The sequence below is a fragment of the Oratosquilla oratoria genome, chromosome 1 (genome assembly GCF_046742065.1).
Source record: "Oratosquilla oratoria isolate Oo_2021 chromosome 1, ASM4674206v1, whole genome shotgun sequence".
NCBI lineage: Eukaryota > Metazoa > Arthropoda > Malacostraca > Stomatopoda > Squillidae > Oratosquilla > Oratosquilla oratoria.
In genome coordinates, this window is record NC_134777.1 from 77841135 (window position 1) to 77859264 (window position 18130).

Below are 18130 nucleotides of genomic sequence, written 5' to 3' on the forward strand. Positions count from 1 at the left end.
TTTTACGGGATGAGAGCTATGCTCGTAGTGACCCGTTTTTGCATCTCCGCATCCAGTTTGTTCTTAAAATCTTGTATAGTTTTGGCACTCACCGTTTCCCCGTTTAGTTTGTTCCAGATATCAATCACTCTGTCTGGGAAGCTTTTTTTTTTTTCTTAATCTCTTATGCAAATGTCCTTCTTTAGCTTCTCGTGTCCCCTTGTTTCTCTTCTCTCCCATTTCAATAAGTCGTCTCTATCAAGAACTTCCATCCCTTTCATAATTTCTGTGTGGGTGTGTAATTACCTAGTTGTATTTTGCGGGAAGGTGAGCTACGCTCGTCATGTCCCGCCTTTGTATCTCGCAGTGTCTATTTTGCTCTACCACTCTATGTGGAAAACGGCTTTTCTTCAGATCTCTTCTATAGCCATGTTTTTGTTTTATTTCCATGTCCTCTTGTGCTTCTCTTGTTCCAGTTTAACAAGTCCTTTCTATCGAGTATTTCTGTGCCCTTCATGATTCTGTAGATGGTCAGTAGGTCGCCTTCTCTTCTTTGCTCCAGGGTCAGTAACTCCAGTTTAGCCACTCTCTCCTCATATGACAAGTTTGCAAGTGCAGGTGCCATTTTTGTGGCTGCTCTCTGGATTCTTTCTATTTTCTTCATATTCTTTTTGGTACTGGGTGACCACAATGTCGCCGCATATTCTGGTCAGGCCTTATCAGTGTGACCAATATTTTTTTTTATGATTTCTTCGTCCAAATATGTAAATGCCACTTTTATTGATCTTAGCAAGTTGTAGGATTCTCCAACAATTTTGTTTACCTGTTTATCATAGGCCAAGTCGTTTGAGATAATTACACCCACATCTTTTTCGGATCTCTCCTTCTTTACTTCCTTGGTTCCAATTTTATATTGTCCTAATATTATATTTTTGCTTTTTCCAAACTCCATTATGCTACACTTGTTAATATTGAAATCCACTTACCATTTCTGACTCCAGTTCCATACCTTATTCAGGTCTTCCTGCAGTGATTCGCAATCCTTTTCAGTTCTTACTTTCCTTAACAGTTTGGCATCATCTGCAAAGAAGCTCATGTAACATTTCACATCATCATCCATGACATTCACATAAATAGCAAACATTATTGGAACCAATACAGTTCCTTGCGGTACTCCACTGATCACCTCTTTCCAACCTGAATATTTTTCTCTGAGCACTACTCTCATCTTTCTACCGATCAGGAAGCCCTCCATCCATTTTAGTAGGTTCCCTTGTATCCCTCCTATGTGTTCCAGTTTTTTATTTTAATTATTTTTGTGTGGCACTTTGTCAAAAGCTTTTTGTAAGTCCAGAAAGGCACAATCAACCCATCCATTCCTTTCTTGCACTATGTCTATTAATCTTGAGTAGAAACATATTAGGTTTGTGGTACATGATCTTCCTTGTCTGAATCCTAATTGTCTTGGGTTTATTATATTGTTGTCTTCCAGGTGTTTTACCCATCTATTCTTGATGATTTTCTCACAAATTTTGGTTATAGTGTTTGTTAGTGAGACTGGCCTGTAGTTGGTTCCTCCTTTATATATTGGCACAATGTTAGCATTTTTCCAGTCTTTTGGTATTATTCCTTATTTAAGTGAGCAACTTATTATGTTATATATTTTGTCCATTAGTTCTTCTTTCCATTCTTTTATAATCCAATTTGCAATTCCATCCGGGCCATGTGATTTCCTGACGTCAAGGTTTGATAGATGTTTCATTTATTTCTTTTTGTGTTATTGTTATCTCGCTCATGGGGGGAGATCGCCTTTCATTTCTTTCGTCCCAATATTGTGCTTTCTCTCTAGTGAAGACAGATTTAAAGTGATTATTCATGACTTCGGCCATTTCTAATTCTTCTGTGTATTCTATATTCCCTTGGCGTAGTTTTACCATTTCTTGTTTGTTTTGTTTACCATTCACGTATCGATAGAATAGCTTAGGTTGCTCTTTGCATTTATCTATAATATCATTTTCATGGTTCTTTTTTTCCTCTCTTCTCACTTTAACATTCTCATTTCGATAGTTTATAGACTTGCCATTTTCCATTTTTTTCCCATCTTTTCCAAGCTCTGTCCCTTCTATCTTTTGCCTCACTGCATCTTTTGTTGAACCAGCATTTAATGTACACTCTCTCTAACTTCTGTCTTGGTACGTGCCTATTCACCCCTTCATTGTAATTATTCATCAAGATAACCCATTTCTCTTCCACTTTTGTCTCTTCCATGTAAAAATTTTCCCAGTTTGCATTCTGGAAGAATTTCTTTAGTTTTGCAAAGTCCGTTTTGTTGTACATCAATCTTCTTTTCCTATGCTTTTCATTTCTCTCCATGTATATTTCTTCCTTTAGTTCAGTCTCGATGAGTATATGGTCACTCTTTCCAATTAATGTCTTGTATTGGATTTTATCCACAATTTCAGGTTCTGTTGTAAATATCATACCTAGTTTCGACGGCTCCTCGTTATTTCTGTATCTGGTGTTTTCACTGACCCATTGAGTTATTGTATATTCCATGGTCATGTCCAGTAGTACACTACCCAACCAATTTCTTTGCAATTGGAGTCTCCCATATTTACCAGATTACCCCCGCCCATTATTATCTCATTTAATGATTGCCTTGTATCTTCTAGCATTTTCGTATGCTCGTTCTCTTTCCAAGAGTTCGTTTTTGGGGGCACATAAATCACCACAAACTTTCTGCTTTTCATGTTCTTGTCTTCGACTTTTATCATGATCAGTTCTACATTACCTTTGCCCTCCGCAATTTTTGTCACATTCAAGTTTTTCTCGGCCAAAAACATACCTCCTCCCTGTTTCTTGTCTCTGTTTATAATCCAGTAATTGTATGGTCCATGTCCAACATCGATGGATGCTATTTCATCCCTTAGTTTAGTCTCCACAATTCCCATTATGTCTGGTTTTTCTTCAAGCAGGTAATCATTAAGTTCATTCAGTCCTGAAATTAATCGTCAATGTTGTTATGGGCCACTTTAAATTTTCTTCTTTCTCTTTTTTTTTTTTTTTTTTCCCTTTGGTTCGCCCATTCTGATGTACCATTTTCTCAGTCTCATGTCGATTATTCTCCAATAGAATTCCTTGCTTTCTGTCTCCGTTCTCTTCGCGATTTTTCCTTTGCATAATCTCTTAGTGTCTTCTCTTTTTCTAATTCAATACTCATTTATCTTTATATCCATATCTTATTGTACTTTTCACTCCTTGCCAAGTTACCTACTTTTTCAAATATGTCTTCTACCATTTGTGATCTTAGTTTTATCTTTAGGGGTCGGTTTCTATACTTAGAATAGTGACCAACCCTATATGCATCGTCTACTTCTTTGCTGAATCTTGGTCTCCGTCCTGAATTTCTTTTAGGATTGCTGTTTTTTTCTCTCTCTCATGTACCTCGCCATTGTTTTTCTTTTAGTCCATATATCACAATACATATTTTGCTATCCCCTGTGTCTCTGACCCAATTTGCTTTTTTCATTACTTGGATAATTGTGTCTTTTGCATTTACCTGCATTTGTTGTTGGACTATTTCTTTGAAAACAAGTTCTTTATTTTCAATGTTTTCCTTCCATTTCTTAATCTTTTGGATACTTTCCTCACCTAAGTTCTCTTCGATTTTTTTCAGTCATTTCTTGTATTTTGTTGTTTACTTCTTTTTTAATTTTTCGTTATTAGTAGAATCATTAATTATCTTCTTTTCATTATCACTCTTCAGCTCTCTTATATTATTTTTTTATTTACTCAGTCTCGTTTCTTAGATCCAAGTTAGTTTTCCTCATGTCGGAAATTTCAATGTTTGCTTGCGCTAAGCAATCCATTAGTCCAACGATTTCGTTCCTTCAAGTCCATAATTTCATTCTCCCACCGTATCCTATTTTTGCTCATTTCCCTATCTCTAAGATTCGACTTAAACTCCTTTCGTACTTACTGAATCCAGAAAAAGCATCGTTGTGATATTCCCTCGTGGTCGCTGGAGTATCGTAAAGTTTGTTTACATCGGGGTTCGGCATGGCGTCACTAGATGGCTCTGATTCGAAGTTGTCGTTCGAGTCTGACTTTTAGTTATTTTTTCTCTTTTGCTAATAACGTCTTAATGCATTTAACTAGCACTGCAGAGATATAATTTCGGACACCCACGATTTCTCCCCTCCCATACAATACAAACCAGGTTTCCTTTTTCGTTGTTTATCCTCTTCTTTGGGGCCCAGCGACAAAGGTGTTCTCGGTTCCGTGGTCGGCGTGTGTTCTACAACTGGTCCAGAGTAACTGTTACCAACCTAAATAGTCCATATATATGGGGCAAATTTGACGGGTTGATCCGTAGGTGAGGGACTCCTAGCGGCATATGCCCCTTACCATAACCCACCAAATAAAACAACCCGATGTAGGATCTCATAACCCATCGGTAGGAAAGATGTTACTCGAGATGGATTACAGGTTTATTCTCCTACCAAAGGAGGCACCATGCAACCGAATGAAATAGTGAAGCGACGGCCATAATTAAAGTATACGTACCCTTCACGGCACAGATGGTTAACAGATATTTAATCCCTATTCTAGTAAAATACCCTAGTGATGGCCAAAATATAAGAACGCAAGAATGAAGGAGACTGCAAAAGACCATGTCCATTACCACCAATCATCCGCATCCATGAAGTTATCTAATCAATTCCTCCTCATAAAACATCACATGAAAATAATGGTTGCGAAGTTCTCTACAAGAGCCCTCATTCCAACTCAGCCTCATTACATCACATTAGCACAACCGAGTAAGACCAAAAACTACAACATCAGCATACTACTTAAAATCACAAAACAGCTCTTCAAGTCTGATGACCAAACTTGTTACTCCAACAAAATCTTCCAGATATTAGTCCCATAGAAAAATCAAAGAGCCTACTACACGAGTAGCATCACTACATTCAGGTCACCATTCATCAGTAACAACACCAACACAGAATAAGCTTGGCCACTGAAACAAAATACCTCAGATGCAACTATCACACAGAAAACACCAGACATAAGAATGAGACTGCAAGAGACCATAAGGCCTACACTAGGCAGTCCCATGTCTATTACCACCTATCATTCCCATTCATAACGTTGTCTAAACTTCTCTTAAAACAGCCGATAGTTTCAGAATTTACCGTATGGATACTAAGTCGATTTAATTTATTAACCACTCTATTGGCAAACCAGTTCTTGTCTATTACCTTCTTAAATCTAACTGTCAAATTTAAATCTATTACTGCGAGTCATACCCTGTTGTCTTAATATGATGACTTTGTATCACCTGACCCATTTTAATACCTCTATTAGATTACTCCACACTGTCTTCTTAAGGTAAATCTTTGGGCCTATATATAATTTTGGTCATTCATTTCTGTATTGATTCTGGTGAATTAATATCCATTTTATAGGATGGAGACCAAAACTGTACCAGATATTGAACGATGGGTCTAACGCCAGATAGAGTTTGATTACTACATCTGTACATTTTTTTTGTAACCGTCCTAACAATAAATCCTAGTGCCCAGTTAGTTCTGTTGCTGGTGATAATGCACTGTTTCCTGGATTTAAGGTCAGGACTCACTAGCACTCTCAAGTTTTTTTTTTCACATTTAGTTTCTATAAAAAGGTGTCATCCAGCCTATACCTGTTTTCTGTGATGTGTAAACCTACGTTTAACACACTGCACTTCAGCTATTGAAGTTCATGTGCCATTTCACCGACCATGTGAACAATTTGTTAAGATCTCCCTGCAGTATCCTGGCGTCTTCTCCTGACCTAACATGGCATCCTATTTTAGTGTAGTCCGCAAATTCACTAACATGACACATGATCCCACTGTCCAAGTCGTTTATATACATAATGAAAAGGGGACCCAAAATCGACAACTGAGGAACTCCACTATTAACACTCCCCAATTTAGATTTTAGATTGTTTCTGGTGACTCGCTGTTTTCTGTCACTAATCCATGTTCCATTCAAACAATTTTCCTCCTATGCCATTGGCTTTATTGGAGCCGTTCGGTGTTTGATTGGCACCCAAGGAATGCAAGGTTATAAATATTATTATCTTTTAATTGATGAATGGAAGGGCAAGATGTTTATAACGCCTCTATAGAATAGTATTTAATCAAGAGCAACTCCTATGAAAAAAATCAAATATACCAATACAATAGTGACTTGGGAAATATGATATTAAACCTAATGACTTAGTAGGTATCACTGCCACCACCCAAGTCGATTATACATAAATATATTTTATTCCATTCTCCTTTAAGGCCGTTTGAGATGTTATAGTAGCGGTAAGGCCGTTCGTGATGTTATAGTAGTGATGTCCAGGTTGGGTAATGAAAGAATATCTCGAGTTTTCTATCCGTTAATTGTTAAATTGTAGCAAAATATATGTGGATCCTATTCAAGTCATTAAATTCTAACAACAAAAATTTAACAAGAAAATATATGTGGATCTTATTCAATAATTATGTTACTCAACAAAATATGCGTAGGTCTTGTTCAATTATTACAATAACTCAACTGAGGACTAATAATCTGAACATTCGAGGTAGCTAAATGACGCAGTTATGGAGGCTATGGGATTCAACGCATAATGGCGTTCTAAGTAGGTCATGGGCGTTATTCTTACGATCCAATCTCCTGGCCACTATCTAAATGTTTAGTTCGTCTACTTTCTATCAAACCTAACTTCAGATTTTCTACCGTATGTCCATAGTAGAAAACGATTTCAGACAAAATTTTACTTAACAATTTCACAACAGCTTCACCCGATTGATACGTTCGATCACTTACACTACGCAACAAGTGTTCATGTTTACACTCCCTCAACCCATTTTCTCCCTGTTAATGGGAATAGTTGGGGCGTGAGACTAATCTAAGCTGCGCAAAAGAAACAAAGATTGGCGAACGCGTTCGTATTTGTGTGTAAAACTATAGACTCCCCCTTCGTGATATATCGTGAAACTCCATCTCGCCTCTCAAGTCAACCCCTAGCCATCACAATCCCCCCTAAACTATTCCTCTAGTGCAGTGGTTCCCAAACTATCTTACCTGACGCCCCCTTTTTGCTTCCAGTAGACCTGCACGCCCCCACTCCCTCTTTTGTTCATGTGAAATGATTCTTGCATTTATTTCTTAGCATTGTTCAAGAAAACAGATTTCTGTCTATAAGGAAAACTAGCTTAAAAGAAAACAGGTTGGAGTGACTGCTATAATTATAATTTGCATGTATGTAATGGCAGATATTTGTTCTTTGAATGATTTTATTATTCTAATTAAACAAATATTTTTGACCAGATGACTTCACGCCCCCCTAATTTGGGAACCACTGCTCTAGTGGAATCCTGAACTGGAGGTTGGGATTTTTTCTCATACTCCTAGTTTATGTCTCCGTCCGAACACATCCTAGTGACGTCACGGATAGTCAGAGCTATAGTACACTCGCTTACAGTGCACAGAACAACAGTGCACTCTAGAAAAAATGCAATTAAACGAAAATAATATTCCTTAAAAGTTTCTGGCCTTACACTTTGACTTTACTTAGTAGTCTCTGGTGGAGCACTCTGTCGAACGGGTCAAGATAACAAGTCAACATCGTAACTATCATTGTTATCTGCCGACTTGTAGACATTTGTGTAAATGGATTAAAGATTGGTCACACATAACTTACCCTTGTTGAACCCATGCTGAGTCACCCTATAACTGACGCCAAACTGATTGGCATGTAGTTGTTCATAGATGATATATCACTTTTTGAAAGCAAGTGAACTCTAGGTGAGTCGGGGGTTCCTTTGACCGACGTAACGATATAAAAAAAAAAAAAAAAAAAAAAAAAAAATCTAACCGCATGAAGTTGAGAATCACATCTGTCAGGTAATATGTACTGGATTCAAGGAAAAACACTCCATTTTAATTAGGAGCATTGACAATCTGTCTTTACTGGAGATGCCCTAAAAACCTTTATTCCACTGGGAGCTAGTGCTCTATAACAGATACTTGTACTATCAGTCTCGGCGGATACATCATGGGGAGACGGGACTGCTCGGAAAGAAAAGTCTAGGGAACAACAACAACAACAAAGTATGTCTTCGAAGAGGCAAACATCAAAATGGCCTTGCGATCAGAAATGGCGAACTACTCATGCCACCGAGAACTTCCAACAACTTTGCTTCCCCACTGGTCTTGTCTTCGCTATCTTAAAGAAAGCCAAAACATTGAGGGAAAGAAATAATAACAGGGACGACACAAACAACGCAGTGCACATAGTAGTCCCCATTTCCGACTTGGCCTGCACACTCAGTAGAAACCTCAGAAACACAAGTAACAGGATCTCATATAACGCAGGTAAGAATATTGGTGAACTCGTTAAATCAAAGATGGAAATTAATTAAATAGGAAATCTAGAATACAGAATTCCGTGTATATGTTGTGACCGTGCCTATACCTAAGAAAATACAGGGGTTTATCCACATGACTGAGAGAACACAGAGCTCATGTACAATATCATCGCAAGACCAGCGCACTCATAAACCATGTGGAAGAAAAGGACATTTGCCAAGATGGACCAAACAAGCATCCTACACAATAATCTTAGTAAGAGATAGAGGAAAATTGGAGAAGCGCTATACATAGCCATCAACAACTGCATAAGGAACAGAAAAGATAACATTAAACTCTCGAAATCATTAGCGCTGGATGCAGCTAAATAATGGAAAAGGCGGAACAACAGAACAGGATTTTGAGCCTCCTTAAACGTTAGATCAGTGGTTCTCATTAGGGGTGAAATTCACCCCCAGGGGGAAATTTTGGGTTTTCTGGGGGTGAATTGTGACCACATAAAGTTTACGGAGTGAGGAAAGCAAATATAGGCTCTGGCCTATCTGGCCTGTCACCTGGGCTGGAATTATACCAGTGCTGACCCAGGTTAATCTTAGGATTAGAAAAGTGTTACGCTGTGCGATAATATCTGCATATTATTTAGAATGCACCTTTTGAAACAGGCAATCTTGGAAAGGAGGGGGGAATGTCATTCTGGCAAATGGTGAAAGGGGTGCATGAGCCAAGCAAGGCTGAGAACCCCTGCATTAGATCCTGTGACGTATCCTTGTATCCTTTCATTCCCCACACATTTTTTGTATTTATAGACAGTTTTTCTGTTGTATATTCATTCCTTACTGAAGAAGCACCACAGTGCAATACTAGTCAAGGAATAAACAATTGTTTATTTGCGTGTTTCCTTCTTGTCCTCTTACAACCTGTCAGGATTTCACATGTCTTTATACATACATATGCATAATATAAACATTGCGCGCGCGCACACACACACACACACACACATATATATATATATGTTTGTGTGTGTGTGTGTGTATAATACACATTGCACATGCGTGTACCTGTCTTATAATAATCAATGTGCCCACTAAACGATCGCTTATTAGGCGATACATATTTGTTCACAGAATGGGGATATATAAGATATATTTCAATGGATCAATGACATAAAAATAGTACAAATATAACTCCAACGTAATGATGCTCTCCACTACGAGTAAGATTATATATATATATTTATATATATATGTATATGTATATATATATATATATATATATTTTTTTTTTTTTTTTTTTTTTTTTTTTTTAAGTCAACTGCGCTGATAGATTTGACTATCTTCAAATGAAGGTTCTTCAGTTTATAAAAGGATTCCTTTTCTTCGTGGTTCAGATTATGAACGAAATCATCCATAGTGTAAAGAAATGCGCTGATGTGTGCCGACAATTGTTATTCTTGAGGATGTAACAGTGTGAAACTGTTGAACAAATACATATATGTGTGTGTGTGTAATACACATTGCACATGCGTGTACGTCTTATAATAATCAATGTGCCCACTAAACGATCGCTTATTAGGTGATACATATTAGTTCACAGAATGGGGATATATAAGATATATTTCAATGGATCAATGACATAAAAATAGCACAAATATAACTCTAATGTAGTGATGCTCTCCACTTCGAGTAAGATTATTTATATATATATATATATATATATATATATATATATATATATATATATATGTGTGTGTGTGTGTGTGTGTGTGTGTGTGTATAATACACATTGCACATGCGTGAAGTCTTATAATAATCAATGTGCTCACTAAACGACCGCTTATTAGGTGATACATATTTGTTCACAGAATGGGGATATATTTCAATGGATGAATGACATTAAAATAGTACAAATATAACTCTAATGTAGTGATGCTCTCCACTACGAGTAAGAAAACTACCGCCCAACGTGGGGCTCGAACCCACGACCCTGAGATTAAGAGTCTCATGCTCTACCGACTGAGCTAGCCGGGCTTGTTACAACCAGCGAACAAATTATTTGTTTATTCTGCAGGTCTAGTACATTAATGTTTTTAGCAAATTTTATTCCCCATTGTAATACAAAAAGATCTGCTGGTCTAGGGCCTAGACCAGCAGATCTTTAGCCTCTAGGCCCTAGGGGTATAATTCTTGCTAAGAATGCGAGAGGTATCGGGTTCGCATTCCGGAGAGGCACAGCCTTTTTTTTCCTCTCTATAGGAATTTCTATGGCGACTGCCACACCATACACAGTGAGAATTTTTTAAAACAATAAATTAATATTAACACAGTCTGTTGGTCTAGACTCTAGATGTATGATTCTTGCTTCGGGTGCGAAAGGTCTCGGATGCGACTCCCGGACAGGCCCATTTTTATTTTGAAAACTAGACCAAAAAGGTCAAATGTAAATGATATACTATCAAGAGAATAAGAATTAACAAAAATATACATACATGCGATTAAAATCTAACAAGAGCCAAAAGAAGTTCAATATTCTGAAATAAGAACTTTTTATATTTGAATACAAACTATTCCACCATAGAGAATGCCGCATAATGCTCACAATTGACGTAAACAGTGATAATAGTGACTATCCGTAGTCTTTTGAAGGTTACACATTTAGTGATCCCAAAAATATATATTTCATTCACTTATTGGGGCTAACAACCTTGTAGAATAATAAACAGTAAATCACAAATTATACTTGGTTTGATCAAACAGAAGTATCATATATAAGTAAAATAATCATGGTGAAGTTAAACTTATGAACATGTTTGAGACGAGACAATGAAAAATATACACATTTCTCTGTATCTTATGGGAAAAAAGAAAATGCGCACACACGCATAAGCAAGGTGCACAAAACACTTCCAAATGATTATACCAATGGCGTCTTCACCTCCATCATATAGGGGCATCTTCATAATGGTAAATTTTCTATGACAAACTTTGTAAACATTTCGCACAGTACATTACAAAGTAGTAATGACACCTATCATACATATACCAAAGGCTTTTTCCACCTTACAAGGGAGGTAGCCAAAATACAAAGGCATAAAATCCACTCCCTGTGTCTTGCAACACTGCTAACACCCATGATAAAGAATTTAAAACCTTATACGGCTCTATTTGTTGCAAAACCCAAAATCTCTCGTTAATGAAATATGATCCTTAGAAAATAAAACCATATACAAACTGAAAATGAAACATTAATCACCCCACCAAGATATTTCACAATATTTTTGTTCTGGGGTGAACTCGCACTACAACACATGGAAAAAAAATGTTTACAAGGTTAATAAGGTATTTTATATAATGCCAACACCAAAATTATATACAAATCTTATCAATTTTTCCGAGAGCTCTTATAATTTCGGCGGGGAGACGCTCTCCCTAGCCGGCCACGAAACCACATTTAATGGGTATCACCCCATCTTCTGCTCCCTCTGACGACCCAATCCTACTGGGCACACCCTATTAACGTTTCTGCGAGAGATACCAGTCACCCTACTGCACTCAGGGGAGGCTACTCACATCTTGGGGGAGCACCTGGACCTCATTATGCTCTCCACATGCATTGCCCACCGTCCTCACTCGTGACCGTTTTGCTCTCGTCACGAACGATCACAAAGATCAATGGTGTCGTTATCAAGAAGGCCAGATTAATGGGAAGGGCCAACCACATTAGTAAACTTCATACTTCTGGTCCTGGAGCTGCAGCGTCTACGTCTACCCCTGGCCACCGGCTCACGCAGGTGGCACCGATCCCCAAGAGGAGCTACGCCTACCTTGGGGAGTACCACAATCCTTTTTCCCAACATGCAATATTACGTTTTTTCTGCACCGAGGGGTGATTTTCCGGCGATCACTCCTCTTCTTCTACTTTTAGCTGGAGATGTAGAGAGCAATCCTGGGCCCACCACAAAATACACATGCCCAACATGCTCTAAACCCATTACTTCGAGCAGACAGACAAACGGCTCAGTTCAGTGCAATATGTGCAAAAACTGGGCCCACCTCACTTGTACAACACTTGCTGACACAAACCAATACACAAACACTTGGACATGTTCTACCTGCCCTCCAGTAACTCCACTCCCACCTCCCCAACCACAGCCAGCACCCTCACCCACTCACAATTTCCCTCTGCCCTTACCCCCGATTAGTACTCCCCTTCCTTTGTCCCCGATCTCTCCTTTCCCCCCCTCTGACCCAGATCCTACACCTTCCCCACTACCACCCCAACCTCAACCCCAAACGGCAACATACAACACATACAAAACACACAACATCAACATATTACAACACAACATTGACGGTATTAACACGAAAAAACATGAACTTGAACACTTTCTTAAACAACACAACATACACATTGCGATTTTACAAGAAACAAAACTAAGACACTCACACAAAACACCATCATTTCATAATTACACCACCATCAGACAAGACCGGACTGACGGCTATGGCGGTGGACTCATCACCCTGATCCACCACTCCATCTGTTTTGTGGACACAAGTGCCACAACCAAAATTCTCCTCCCTACCACAGATAACACAACAGAAATCCAATCCATTCGAATCCGCATAGGCAACAAAACAATACTGACAATAGTTAACATGTACATTCCCCCCCAATCATCCCCCACAGTTCCAGACACCTTCAGGCCTCATTTTAGCCAACTAGCCTCAATCCCCAACCTGATCATGGGTGGAGACTTCAATGCCAAGTCGTCTGCCTGGTATGTCGACAACCCTGACACAGACAGAGGGCTTGATATACAGACTCAGTTTGACTCATTGACTATTATGAACAACACACATAATCATACACATATCCCACACCAAGCCCTCTACACTCCCTCCTCTCCTGATATCACCTTTTGCTCCCCCTGCCTAACCCCAACAACATCATGGAGAGTGGTCGGAACCCTTGGCTCTGACCACCTTCCAATCATCATCACCACCAAAACAAGATGCACCCCAGTCGGCCACAGACACACTTACACCAATTACAAGAGAGCTAACTGAGAAGCTTTTACTGAAGAGACAGAACAACATTTTGAAACACTTAACAGTACACCAATCACAAACATAAACAATGCTGTGCACACTTTTAATACAATCATACAAAATGCAGACAAGAGATACATCCCTAGAGGCAACAGAAAATCACACAATCCCAACTTCACACCAGAAATCCAAAGCCTCATCAGACAACGTGACACACTTAAACACGGTACCCCCACACCTATCCCTCAAAACATAGCAGACCAAATACAAACACTAAACACTGTGATTGCCAATAAAATACATGAACAAAAAACACAAAATTGGCAAAACTTTATCAATACACTTGATCACAAAACAAACACCAGCAAATTGTACAAAACACTCAACAGCATTACACTATCCAACAGTAACACTACACGCTCTCACGCAGCAATAATCATAACAACAGATAATCTACCCTCAAACAGACAACAAGCAAACGCACTCATACGTCATTTTGCACAGACAAGCCATCTCACTTCTCACCCTGACGACCGATGCACCATTCGACGTAAGAAAGACTTTCCCACAGACTCAGACTATATACCCTTCATAGACAGTCAGACAAAACTCATAATACATAGTCTCAAGCACTCATCTGCCTGTGGCCCTGATAACATAAGCAACATCCACCTAAAACACATTGGACCACAAGGTATACACGCACTCACAAACATTGCAAACTACAGCTATTCACACAACACTATACCCGACATCTGGAAGCATGGTAAAATAATCACCATTCCAAAACCGAACAAAGACCCAACAATCCCAACATCGCACCATCCAATCACACTTCTCTGCACCCCCTCTAAAGTCATTGAACGCCTAATACTTAAACTTGTCACAACACATATTCCCCTTGCTGACTCACAACACGGTTTTAGGCCACTACACTCCACAAACACTCTTCTGACAAACCTCACACAAAGAATTTTAGATGGCATCAATTCAGATAGGCCCCACCAAAGAACACTTCTTATAACATTAGACATTAGTAAAGCTTTGATGCTATCCCCCGCCACAACCTTACAAATAAAATATATAACACAGACATGCACAATAACACCAAAAGATGGCTGGCCAATTATCTGGCAGGTAGGAATGCTTATGTGTCATATAATGGCCAATCATCGCACATCAGAAACATTAAGAACGGAGTACCACAGGGCTCAGTTCTATCCCCCACACTATTTAATCTATACATGCATGACTTACCCACGCCAGACACCTCAGAAATACAAATCTCTTCCTACGCAGACGACATAACAATCACATGCACACATCGTAACACAGACAAAGCTGCAGAAATAATCCAGCCATACCTTGACACACTCAACACATGGTTCATCACAAACAGACTCAAAATAGCTCCAACCAAATCTACAGCAACACTTCTCACAAACTGGACAAAAGAACACAAATACATACCTCATCTCTACATCAACAACACTCTAATACCACACACAAACACACCGAAAATTCTTGGTGTAACATACGATACATCCATGTCTTTCAAACAACACATCACAAACATAAAAAACATATGCACACCCAGACTTAATGCACTTAAGTCAATCACTGGAACAACATTTGGACAAAACAAAGAAACTAATATAACAATATACAAACAATGCATACGCTCAGTGTTGAATTATGCGAGTCCTGCATGGGCTCCTAATCTCAGTGAGACACGCCACAACACCCTTCAAATCATACAAAACAAAGCCCTAAAAACAATTACAGGCTGCACAAATACAACACCTACAGACCATTTACACCATGAAACAAAAGTCCTCAAAGTCAAGGACCACCTCGACATGAGAGGCACACAAACTCTTGCTGCAGCCACCACAAACACATTACACCCGCTACACTACATAGCAGAACACCCACACACACCAAGAAACATTAAAACAACACCCAAAGACCTTTATCACGCACAGATACTCTCTTCTCTTCCTCCACAACCACCAAATACCAGCCTCCGGAAACATATTCATAATCATATCACTCTCCGCTCCATTAACACACTGAAAGACAACACACTGCTGCATGCCAGACCCCCTGATATCCACCCTTCTGAATCCTCTCTCCCACGAAAGGACAGAGTCCACTTGGCAAGACTGCGGTGCGGTCACCACCCAGCACTTCTAAGCTACCAGAAGAGGCTGGATGACTGCATTTTGAACAGCTGCCCAGGATGTAACACTTCACCCCATACCATACAACACATAATGGAAGACTGCATTACACACAATCATGCACGCAAACAACACAACATACGCTCTATAAAGGATTTGTGGGAAAACCCAGTTTCGGCTATGGCATTCCTTGGGGAGACGGGACTGCTCGGACAGACAGTCTAAGGAACGACAACAACAACAACAACTTCATACTTCTGAATCAGCGCTGTGATACCACCTCGTCACTAGGTACGAGGCAGTCCACCTGTCTCCGGGTAGAAGGGCGGGATCTACCGTCCAGGATCCGCCTAGGATATCACTGTGGATGGCAAGTGCTTTGCGCGGGAAGAGATAATCACGAACAATGCAAACTATGTGGGGCTTCTGTGCAAGAGCCCCTCCACCACTACCTGCTAGTATAGAACGGTCATACTTCGCCTAGGACTCAGCCCGCCAATCACAGCTGCAGGGGTGGCAAGGCACACCGTCTCCCCTTGCAAGGCAACCTTCAGCTTCTTGGGGGCATACTCTCACCCTGGCACTGCCTGCAGTTGAGGGGTACCGTCTCCCACCCGAGCTCAGGACACCGTCGCTAATAACAGTGGCATCGCGTGGACAACCGTATATATGAACTGTTCCGGATCACCTACAATATTAAGTACAAACCAAGAAAGTGACACATGATGTAACACTTATATTATTCGCAGAACTGTTCTTTTTCAGATTAGATTATCTAACTTTATCTGTCACACAGTCCCTTAACCTATTAGGTAAAATGTACATTTCAAATTGTGGTGGAGACGATGAGGCATGGCCAAATAGTCTAAGGGGCTAAAGCATCAGTCAGTTGAATAAAATAACTGAGGTATTCGAAGGAAGATCTATATGAAGTAGTTTGCAACCAGAGTTAGATCTACATAAAAAAGACTACTCGAAACAGCGATGGATTCATCACTCTCCTCTTTGCTTTCGTATGGCCACGCAGATAGATACGTCTTCTCGATCCCACATGGTTGATGACCTTTTCATGAGCATACTGATAATACTAACAAAATTTACCTTATACATTCTTAGTGACAAAATTTTCACGCTGAATGCAAATACGAAAAGAAATAATTATTTAAACTGTCAGGAAGTAATTTAATTTGGAAATGGGTAGAAACAAATTCGCCAACCGTGTAGTAAATTAATGGAATAAATTCCTGCAGAGGTAGTGCATTATAGCACAGTTCAAAGTTTTAAGATTCATCTAGATAAACACCTAAGCAATATGCTCTAATTTTTAATGACTGCCATATATTTTACTTATCATTATTTGCTAACTTATTATGTTTATCATTTATAGATTGTTATTGTTTATAATTGTATATTTATTTTATTTATCTATTTTCTTATTTCTTTCTGCATTCGACCTTATGTACCAAAAACTCTCCTGTGGGCATGCAATTCCTTTTTAACTACCGGTTTCTGCCTTAATTTCACCAGTGTCAAATATCGATAGTCTCCTCTCTTAACAAGGCAGATGGAGACAAACTCAACACCTTTTCCTTCATGAGAGCTTTAAATAATGGGGAATAAATGACCAGTGACGACAGTATGCTAAAGATTAACTAAACATATCCTTGTAAGTAATGTATCCACATATTGTTCCTGCGTTTAAGTACACCAACAACTTCGAATCGCTGTACTGGTGCGCAACAGAAGATATAAGAATAAATAGCTCACCATCTTCATCTTTTCTCTAAATGTGGACACTTTGTCTATTACTTTCTGTTAGAATGTGTGTATGTATGTACATATATATATGTATATATCCACTTTAAACCCACTATCGGAGAAATAATATCGGAAGTACAGGAAAACTGTATATTTCAACTACTATCTGTATTCCTCTTCAGTAGAATGGTTACAAGAAGTTATAGTACAGATATAAATGAGGTAGGGAGGGGTACAGAAAAGGGGATGGGGAAAGTGGGGGGACTCAGGTTACATGCCCTTGATATGGTTGGGTCAAGGAAGGACAGTTGGTGGTATTTTGTCCGCCCGCTCTTGACATTTATTGACTGCTATCCTTGTAATGCAATCTGGGGGCCACTGACCTTTTGAGGTATTGAATCATTACCTAAGATTAAACCACCTGACATGTTTTGGTATAGGTATGTTGATATATTTACACTATGGGATGAAAAGTGGCGCTCTTTTGATGAATTCTTTGTGAAATTAAATAATTTAGCTAAGAGTGTTAATTTTAAGGTGGAATGGGAAGAAGAAGGTTGGATCACATTCCTGGACATTTCAGTCATAAGAGACCTAGACCAATTGTCCTTTTCTGTGTATAGGAAGCCTACTCACACAGGAAATTACCTACACTTTTTTAGCCACCATCCAGATAACATTAAATATAGTGTTGCATCGGGCCTATATCTTAGTGCCCTCAGGATTTGTAGTCCACAATTTTTGCAAATAG

The 18130-nt window shown here is 39.1% G+C and overlaps 1 non-coding gene across 1 annotated transcript; it reads right to left on the reverse strand.

Annotated features, from left to right (window-relative positions):
• Positions 1 to 10344: 10344 nt before the first annotated feature.
• Positions 10345 to 10417, reverse strand: TRNAK-CUU (transfer RNA lysine (anticodon CUU)). Its single transcript has one exon. It is a non-coding gene; the product is annotated as a tRNA-Lys (tRNA).
• Between the last annotated feature and the right edge of the window lie 7713 nt (positions 10418 to 18130).